Genomic DNA, 10,054 nt, shown 5'->3' with positions numbered 1-10,054 from the left:
CTAGAGAATCTCATTTAGTAGCTATTACGAGAATTTTTAGATATCTCAAGGGAACACCAAATCTTGGCATTTGGTACCCTAGAGTTTCTGGTTTTGATCTAACTGGCTATTCAGATGCAGATTATGCAGGTTGTAAAATAGATAGAAAAAGTACAATAGGAAGCTGTCAATTTCTAGGGAACAAGCTTGTGTCCTGGTACAGTAAAAAGCAAATTTTAGTTTCTACCTCTACAGCTGAAGCTGAATATATTGCTGATGGTAGTTACTGTGCACAAATTTTATGGATGAAAAACCAATTGTTGGACTATGGTCTACAAGTGGACAGAATTCCTATTTTCTTTGATAACACAAGTGCAATTGTCATCACTGAAAATTCAGTCCAGCATTCAAGAACAAAGCACATAGACATCAAGTACCACTTCATTAGGGAACATGTGATGAATGGTATTGTGGAACTTTATTTTGTTCCAAGTGAAAAGCAGCTTGCAGATATCTATACCAAGCCACTCGATGAATCCACCTTTTCTAGGTTGGTAAGCGAGTTAGGTATGCTCATATATTCTTAAATCATTTCAAATATTTTCTTGTAAGTTATGATGCAACCAGAAACTTAATTGATTTTCTAGATTAGATGAAATTTTGGCTAAGTCAAAATTTACATCCCAACGGATGCTCATTATCCATCGAGTTTGATCATCCGTCGGAATAGAATTCATTAATAAAAATTAATAACTTTTCTGGATTATTTTATACCCGATGGATAATTGCTTTATTCTCAACCGTCGAATTGTCTCAATCTCAGCCGTTGGAACTCTAAACATTATCCATCGGATATACTTACAGTTTGTAAGTATAACACGACGAATAATTGACAGAATTTTGACAGTTTATTTATTTTTAAACGGCTATTTTGGGCTATTTTGATTGGTTACTTTATTTCACTTTATTACTTCTGACATTTTATTTCTGAGATAGTATAAAAGAAAAATTCATTTTCATTCTTTTCTTTTATCATTCTCAAATCAATTGCTCTAACTCTCTTCTTCTCCAAAGCAAATACTCTCTCTCTCTGCAAATTTCTCTACTTAACAATGGCACCAGTAGTAAAATCATATCTCAGTCTGGATTCATCTATGAAAAGAACAACTTTGTAGCTCTTGTGAACAAGGAAATTCCGGCATCTGAAGACTTTCAAAAAATTATGGATTTTGTGAAAAATTGCAAACTCAATTATGCTATGCTGGAATCACCCACAATCTACTGTGAAGTTATGGAAGAGATGTGGACAACTGTTGTGTACCAGTCTTCAGACAAAACCATCACTCTCACCATCAAAGGTAAGGAGCATTGCATTATTAGTGACATTATCAAAGCATGCTTTAAAATTCCAGATAACACTACTATTGTTCAACACACAGATGCTAATTTAGTTACCATATTTAATTCTTTTGGCTATGCTCTCCCTACCTCTAAGTTAAGTGAGATTAGGAGGCTAGGTCTTAAAAAAGAGTGGAGTTATTTGTGTGATGTAGTTACCAAAGTGTTTTCTGGTAAAGTGAGTAATTTTGATTCTGTTAATATTTCCATGCTTAACATGCTTTATATGCTAGTTACTGATAAGTACTTTAATTTCAGTGACATGATCATGTTTGAGTTAGGTTATAAGTTAGGGGAAGTTAATAAGAGAGGTAAAAATGTCTATTATGCTAGATTCTTTATGATGCTTGCTAACCATCTTATTGAGAATATTTCTATTGAGAACCCAACCAATAAACTGAATTGTTGGGTTCAAGAAAGGAGAATCAATGCAGATATCAACAGAGTAAGTCACCACAAAAAGGTGCCCCTCTTCTACTTTCCAATCATGGAGAGCCCTCAGGTAAGTGAGGTAAACACCACTGTTTCTACTCTTCCAACCTCACAAATTTATTTTCCTTTAAGTGTAGCTATGGTATCTGTGTCAATCACCCAACAGATTCCTACCCAAGCTACCAAAACAAAATCTTCAAAATCCAAAACAAAGAAAGCCCCCTCTGGTTTCTCTCAAAAGAAACCAGTTGCAAAATCTACCAAACCTAAGGAGGGGAGTGTGCAGGGTAGTGATTTGGGTGAGAGACATGGTGAAAATCAAAGAAACCCTAAGGATAAGGTTGGAGAGGTGAGTGCACCCAAGCCTAGCCACACCACAGTTTCCCAACAAACTGTGGTGATTAATAAGGAAATTAGCACAACTCTAGTTTCATCCTCCCAAAAGGATGTCACTATTGAAACAAGCTCCCAACCAGGAGCACAGACCAAGAGGGCAAGGGACACAAGTTCACCTCATACCTATGCCAGAAAGAAAAGATCTAAAACCCTTGAGGATGCACAGGGAACACACACAGTGCAAATTGGAGCAGAAGACTCAGTCACTGCACCATCTCAAATTCAGCTTGATGTGGCTCCAATAAATGTGGAGTCACAGCCAAAATATTTAGTGATAGAAGCACCTCAAATACCAAACTCTCCCATAAATTCTTTGGATGTGGATATGATTAACACATCAATTCCTGATTCCCCTTCTTTAAATTTGTTGGGGAAGCCAAAATCCAGTGCAAGTAAGCATCATCTTTTAGATGATTTGTTGGCTCACTTGCCAATTCTTTCAGGATCTATTGAGACATCTGTGCCTAAATTTTCATCAATCTGCACAGAGTCTACAATAGTCTCCATTCCAAACTTATTCATTTCTTCTATTCCGATGGATATTGTTCATCCGTCGGTTAGTGATTGTATCCCGATGGATGTGTCTAACAGCAGTCATCCGTCGGCTAGCCTAACTACTATCCCGATGGATGTTCCTCATCCGTCGGTGTGATAAGTGGCATTTTATACCACTTAGAACGTCTTAAAATGGCTTAAATTGGTGTCTTGAAATCAAGTATTTTGTGTATTTGATGCGTTTTTCTAGTGTTTATGCATTTCAGGGTATTAGTTGCATTTCGGGGGAGGAATCATCAAGAATAAGCCTTGGCATGTGTTCACCATTGCGAGAGGAAAGGAATGGGCAGATTACGGCGAAGAAACGGAGCAAACCTGGATTTTTTCCAGTAGAGGCCTGCGCGCCCGTGCAGCAATGCTGAGCGGCCGCGCAGCAACCTGCGCGCCCGCGCAGCTATGCTGAGCGGCCGCGCAGGGTCGGGGAAAAAGATAAATTATTTTAGACTTCTACTTCTGTTTGGCTTCCAACTTCTATGTAATCTGAGTTTTATGGGACTATTATATAGGTACATTTGAGACGTTTTCACAAAGAGTATTAAGGGGATTATGTTTTAGATTGTGTTTTACGCAAGAAGCGAAGGAGATAAGGAAGAAGACCGATTTAGCACACCGCAACGAAGATGAAGCATATTTTCTTGTGATTCTTGTTTCGTTGTAACGTTGGATGCTAGTTTTCTTGCTTTGACTTATTTACTCTTGTGACGTACTCTGTTTTAATATAATTAGTTTAGTTATTATTTTCTTGTGTTTGTTTGTCATGATTTCATATGAACCCATGATGGCGATAAGTTCTATTATGGGCTAATCGTGATCATGGGGTTGCAACGTATTTATTATGGAATTCTTTAGTTAATTGTTTAATACTTTAGTGTGTGATGATTGCATGATATCTAGTATTGGTTGTGCGTATTCGTCTTATGTGCGTCGCGAACATATAAGATAGGGTGTTAATCTCTTGTGAAGCGACGGTGGATCTTGAGATTTAGAACTTGCCATGCTAGCATAGGTTCATGTATGTTGAGCATGATTAGTGGGTAACTCTAACAGTTTTATTTGCCCTATGTAATCAAAAGGAATAACTTGAGCTTAAATCGTTGTGTTGTCAATTTCTGTAGACATATAGGAACTCAACATAATTGATGACTATTCAACTTCTATCTTAATTGTGGATGCTTGGTAGAATGGTATTAGTACAATGAAAGTTGGCTTTTATCAGTTTCGTGTTATTCGATTAATATCATCACTGTCACATGCTAAAGGTAATAACAATGGCTATAGAAGGAAGTAATAATGAAGTTGTGATCTCATGAGTATTTTATTATTGATAAATTAAAGTGTTAGTTAAGTGGTTAATTAAGTAGTTAATTATAGTTAATATTTAATCAACAATTTTAAGTGTTATTATCTTAACATTGAGAAGTAATCATACATTGGTGAGTGAGTTTAATTAGACAATAATTTAGTCTGAGTCTCTGAGGGAACGAACTAGAAAATATTCTATATTACTTGCGAACGCGTATACTTGCGTGAATATTAGCGCGTGTTTTCGCCCTAACAAGTTTTTGGCGCCGCTGCCGGGGACTCGGCGTATTTGTTTAGTTTATGTACTTACCATCATTGGTCATTAGGACTCAGTGATTAGGACGTAGTAGTTACTTACTCTTTTCGGTTGTGTTTCAGGTACTTTAGCAAGCGTTTATTCCGGAGAAGTTAGATTTTGAGGATTCGGATTCAGGAACTGAGCAGAAAGAACCAGTAAACATGGGAGATCATATTGTTCAAGCTGATCCAGCTCTTATGGATTTTTCTCGGCCTAAAATTGATGACATTCAGTCAAGCATCCTTCATCCGGCTATTCAAGCTAACACCTTTGAAATCAAGCCGGGCACTATTCAGATGGTGCAGAATTCTGTTTCTTTTGGAGGAGTGGCAACTGAAGACCCCAACATGCACATAAGGAATTTTGTCGAGATCTGCAGCACTTTTAAGTATAATGGCGTGACTGATGAGGCTATCAAGTTGAGGCTTTTCCCATTCTCACTGAGGGATAAGGCTAAAGACTGGTTACATTCTGAACCAGCTGTGTCCATCACTACATGGCAAGATCTTGCGCAAAAGTTTCTGGTGAAGTTTTATCCAATGGCAAAGACTGCTGCTATGAGGAGTGCTCTTACTCTGTTTGCGCAGCAACCTACAGAATCTATGTGCGAGGCTTGGGAACGCTACAAGGAAATGTTGAGAAAATGTCCACATCATGGAATGCCGGATTGGATGGTGATCACTGGTTTCTATAATGGTTTGGGGGCCCAATCTCGGCCCATGCTTGATGCAGCAGCTGGAGGAGCCTTATGGGCTAAAAGCTATACTGAGGCGTATAATCTTATAGAGACGATGGCTGCAAATGAGCATCAAAACCCAACTCAGAGGATGACGTCAGGCAAGGTAGCATGTATTCTGGAAGTTGATGCAGCCACCGCTATTGCAGCCCAGCTCCAAGCGCTATCAATGAAGGTTGATTCTCTGGCTACGTATGGAGTTAATCAAATAGCTATGGTTTGTGAGCTTTGTGCAGGTTCTCATGCTACGGATCAGTGTTCTCTTGTCAACGAATCTGTTCAGTATGTGAATAATTATCAGCGACAACAGCAGCCTGTGCCAGCGACCTATCATCCTAATAACAGATATCATCCAAATTTCAGCTGGGGGAATAATCAGAATGCTATTCAGCCACCATATCAGCAAGGAGTGAGTAAACAGTTTAACCCACCTGGATTCCAGCAACCACAGCAGTATGCTACAAGGAAATCATATCCTCAACAGGGAAGTACAGCTGCACCCACTAGTGCTGATTTTGAGGAACTTAAGCTGTTGTGCAAGAGTCAGGCGGTTTCTATCAAGACCTTGGAAAATCAAATCGGTCAATTAGCCAATGCAGTGCTCAATCGTCAACCTGGCACTCTTCCCAGTGACACGGAAGTACCAGGAAGGAAGGAAGCTAAAGAGCAAGTCAAGGCTATTACCTTAAGGTCTGGAAAAGTGGCTGATGCTGAAAAGGCAAAGGAAGTCGAAGCTGAAGTTAGAGATGAAGAATCTAAGCAAAAGGAGAAAGCGGCGGAACCAAGGAAGACTACTGTTGAACACACAATGCCTGAGGCTAATACAGGGGAGAAACAGCTTTATCCTCCACCACCTTTTCCTAAGAGATTGCAGCAACAAAAGCTGGATAGACAGTTCGGGAAGTTTCTGGAGGTGTTCAAGAAACTTCACATCAATATACCTTTCGCTGAGGCTCTGGAACAAATGCCTAGTTATGCGAAGTTTATGAAGACTATTCTTGCAAGGAAGGTGAAACTGGATGACCTTGAAACCGTTGCTCTCACGGAAGAATGCAGCGCTGTTCTGCAGCAAAAGTTACCACCAAAACTTAAAGATCCAGGAAGCTTCACCATTCCTTGCACCATTGGCAATCTAACTTTTGACAAGTGCCTTTGTGATTTGGGAGCAAGCATTAATCTGATGCCGTTGTCGATCTTTAAAAAGCTGGATCTGCCTGATCCAAAACCCACATACATGTCGCTACAATTGGCTGACCGTTCCATTACTTACCCAAGAGGCATAGTTGAGGATGTGCTCGTCAAGGTGGATAAGCTCTTCTTTCCAGCAGATTTTGTTATTCTGGATTTTGAGGAAGATAAGAAGATTCCCATAATCTTGGGAAGGCCTTTCTTGGCTACTGGTCGTACCTTGATAGATGTGCAAAAAGGTGAACTTACTATGCGGGTCCAAGATCAGGATGTGACCTTCAATGTATTCAAGGCAATAAAATTCCCTACAGAAGATGAGGAGTGCTTAAAAGTGGATGTGATTGATACTGCGGTTACTTCGGAACTCGATCACATGCTAATGTCTGATGCATTGGAAAAGGCCTTAGTGGGGGATTTTGACAGCGATGATGAAGATAGCAACGAGCAATTACAATATCTGAACGCTTCTCCATGGAAGTGAAAGCTGGACATACCATTTGAATCTCTTGGTACTTCTGACCTTAAGAATGCTGAAGGGAAGCTCAAACCATCAATAGAGGAAGCACCTACCTTGGAGCTCAAACCATTACCTGAACACTTGAGGTATGCTTTTTTAGGTGATTCATCTACGTTACCTGTTATTATTTCATCTGACCTTTCAGGTAGTGAGGAAGACAAGCTCTTAAGGATTTTGAGAGAATTCAAATCGGCTATAGGATGGACCATAGCAGACATCAAGGGGATAAGTCCTTCATATTGTATGCATAAAATTTTGCTAGAGGAAGGTAGTAAGCCAACTGTGGAGCAGCAGCGAAGACTGAATCCCATCATGAAGGAGGTGGTGAAGAAAGAAATTCTGAAATGGCTAGATGCAGGCATCATTTATCCTATTTCTGACAGCTCGTGGGTGAGCCCCGTATAATGTGTACCTAAGAAGGGAGGTATCACTGTGGTCGCAAATGAAAAGAATGAGCTCATCCCTACTCGAACAGTTACAGGATGGAGAGTATGCATGGATTATAGAAAATTGAACAAAGCCACAAGGAAGGATCACTTCCCCCTTCCATTTATTGATCAAATGCTTGACAGATTGGCGGGTCATGAGTATTTTTGTCTTCTGGATGGTTATTCCGGGTATAATCAGATTTGTATTGCACCAGAGGATCAGGAAAAGACTACCTTCACTTGTCCATTTGGCACATTTGCTTTTCGCAAAGTTTCGTTTGGGTTATGTGGCGCCCCGGCCACTTTTCAGAGATGTATGATGGCTATATTCTCTGACATGATTGGAAATAACGTCGAAGTGTTCATGGATGACTTCTCCGTCTTTGGACACTCATATGATGAATGTTTGAATAATCTGCGTGCCGTACTCAAAAGATGCGTGGAAACTAATTTGGTGCTTAATTGGGAGAAATGTCATTTTATGGTGCGTGAAGGCATTATCCTTGGGCATAAGGTCTCTAGCAAGGGTCTGGAGGTGGACAAGGCCAAGGTGGGAGTCATTGAAAATCTTCCCCCACCTAATTTTGTGAAAGGAATCCGTAGTTTTCTTGGTCATGCGGGTTTTTATCGGCGATTCATCAAGGACTTTTCAAAGATATCTAAGCCGTTGTGCAATTTGCTTGAGAAAGATGTGCCGTTCAAATTTGATGATGAATGTTTGGCAGCATTCGAGACTCTCAAGAAGAGTTTGATCACTGCACCAGTTATTACAGCACCAGATTGGACAGAACCGTTTGAGATGATGTGTGATGCGAGTGATTATGCGGTAGGTGCAATTCTGGGACAGCGCAAGAAAAATCTCTTCCATGTGGTCTACTATGCGAGTAAGACTTTAATGGGTGCCCAATTGAACTACACCACTACTGAGAAGGAGCTTTTGGCTATAGTCTTTGGCTTTGAGAAATTTTGATCTTATCTGCTTGGTACGAAAGTAACAGTATTCACTGATCATGCAGCTATTCGCTATCTGGTTTCTAAGAAGGATTCGAAGCCGAGACTCATTCGTTGGGTGCTTTTACTTCAGGAATTTGAGTTAGAGATCAAAGATAGAAAAGGTACTGAGAATCAAGTAGCTGATCATCTCTCTAGGTTGGAGAATCCCGATTCTACTTCACAAGATAGGACGTTAATCAATGAATCTTTTCCGGATGAGCAGTTGTTTGCAATTCAGGAGGAAGAACCATGGTTTGCAGATATTGTAAACTATCTCGTCAGCAATATAATGCCTCTTAATTTGACATCCGCTCAAAAGAAGAAGTTTTTGCATGAGGTGAAGTGGTATATGTGGGATGAACCATATTTGTTTAGACAGGGAGCTGACCAGATCATCAGGAGATGTATCCCGTTCTGTGAGACGGAGGGAATATTACGAGACTGCCATTCCACGGTTTATGGTGGACACTATGGAGGTGAGAAGACGGCAGCTCGTATTCTGCAAGCAGGTTTTTTCTGGCCTACTTTGTTCAAGGATGCTCATCAGTTTGTTTTAAGGTGTGATCGTTGCCAAAGAGTGGGAAATTTGTCAAGGAAGGATGAGATGCCATTAAATGTGATGCTTGAAGTCGAGGTCTTTGATGTGTGGGGAATCGATTTCATGGGGCCTTTTATCGTGTCTTGCAATAATCAGTACATCTTGCTGGCAGTCGATTATGTCTCAAAATGGGTCGAAGTTAAAGCTTTACCAACAAATGATGCAAAGGCAGTGCTAAATTTTCTTCATAAGCAAATTTTCACAAGGTTTGGAACACCTCGGGTAATCATAAGTGATGAAGGATCGCATTTTTGCAACCGTAAGTTCACTTCTATGATGTAGCGTTATAATGTGAATCATCGAGTAGCTACTGCCTATCATCCGCAAACAAATGGTCAAGCGGAAGTGTCTAACAGAGAGATAAAGCGTATTCTAGAGAAGGTTGTTTGTCCGTCAAGGAAGGATTGGTCTTTAAAGCTCAATGAAGCTGTTTGGGCTTACAGAACAGCATACAAAACTCCACTTGGGATGTCACCGTTTCAGTTGGTGTACGGTAAGGGATGTCATCTACCGGCGGAGCTTGAGCATAAGGCCTACTGGGCATTGAAGAAATTGAACCTGGATTTAGATGCAGCTGGTAAGAAAAGAATGCTTCAGCTTAATGAACTTGATGAATTTCGACTTCAAGCGTACGAGAATAACAAAATGTATAAGGAAAAGGTGAAGAGGTGGCACGATAGGAAGCTACATCCTAAGTTATTTGTGCCAGGGCAACAAGTTCTTTTATTCAACTCTCGGCTCCGACTTTTTCCTGGGAAGTTGAAATCAAGGTGGTCTGGACCTTTTATTGTCAAAACTGTGTTTCCACATGGAGCGGTGGAAATTTTTGAGAATGATTCGGACCAAGCATTCAAGGTTAACGGTCAGCGGTTGAAGCACTACTATGGGGACATGGCAAACCGAGAGGTGGTTAGTGCCATTTTGTTGACTACTTGAGAAAGGTACGGAATGTCAAGCTAATGACGAAAAAGAAGCGCTGCGTGGGAGGCAACCCATGAATTGTTGTTACAGGAACCCTTAGAAGTTAATAACCTATCCAAAAACACAAAAAAATCAGAAAACAGGGGCTGAAAATTTTTTTTTCCAGAGACCCTCTGCGCGCCCGCGCAGCTATGCTGAGCGGCCGCGCAGGGGTCGAGTTCCAGAAATTTTTTTACAGTTCAGAAAAAAAAACAAACAAAAACACAAAAACAGTTTTAGCCCATAAACCCACGAATTGTTCCCACTACCCCAT

The 10,054-nt window shown here is 40.4% G+C and overlaps 1 non-coding gene across 1 annotated transcript; it reads right to left on the bottom strand.

Annotated features, from left to right (window-relative positions):
- Positions 1 to 4,914: 4,914 nt before the first annotated feature.
- On the bottom strand, positions 4,915 to 5,021 carry LOC141722435 (small nucleolar RNA R71). Its single transcript, XR_012575454.1, has one exon. It is a non-coding gene; the product is annotated as a small nucleolar RNA R71 (small nucleolar RNA).
- Positions 5,022 to 10,054: the final 5,033 nt, after the last annotated feature.

This window comes from Apium graveolens, chromosome 4, assembly GCF_009905375.1.
Source record: "Apium graveolens cultivar Ventura chromosome 4, ASM990537v1, whole genome shotgun sequence".
Lineage (NCBI taxonomy): Eukaryota > Viridiplantae > Streptophyta > Magnoliopsida > Apiales > Apiaceae > Apium > Apium graveolens.
Note: the sequence above shows the minus strand (reverse complement) of the source record. Positions and strands in the feature narration are given on the sequence as shown.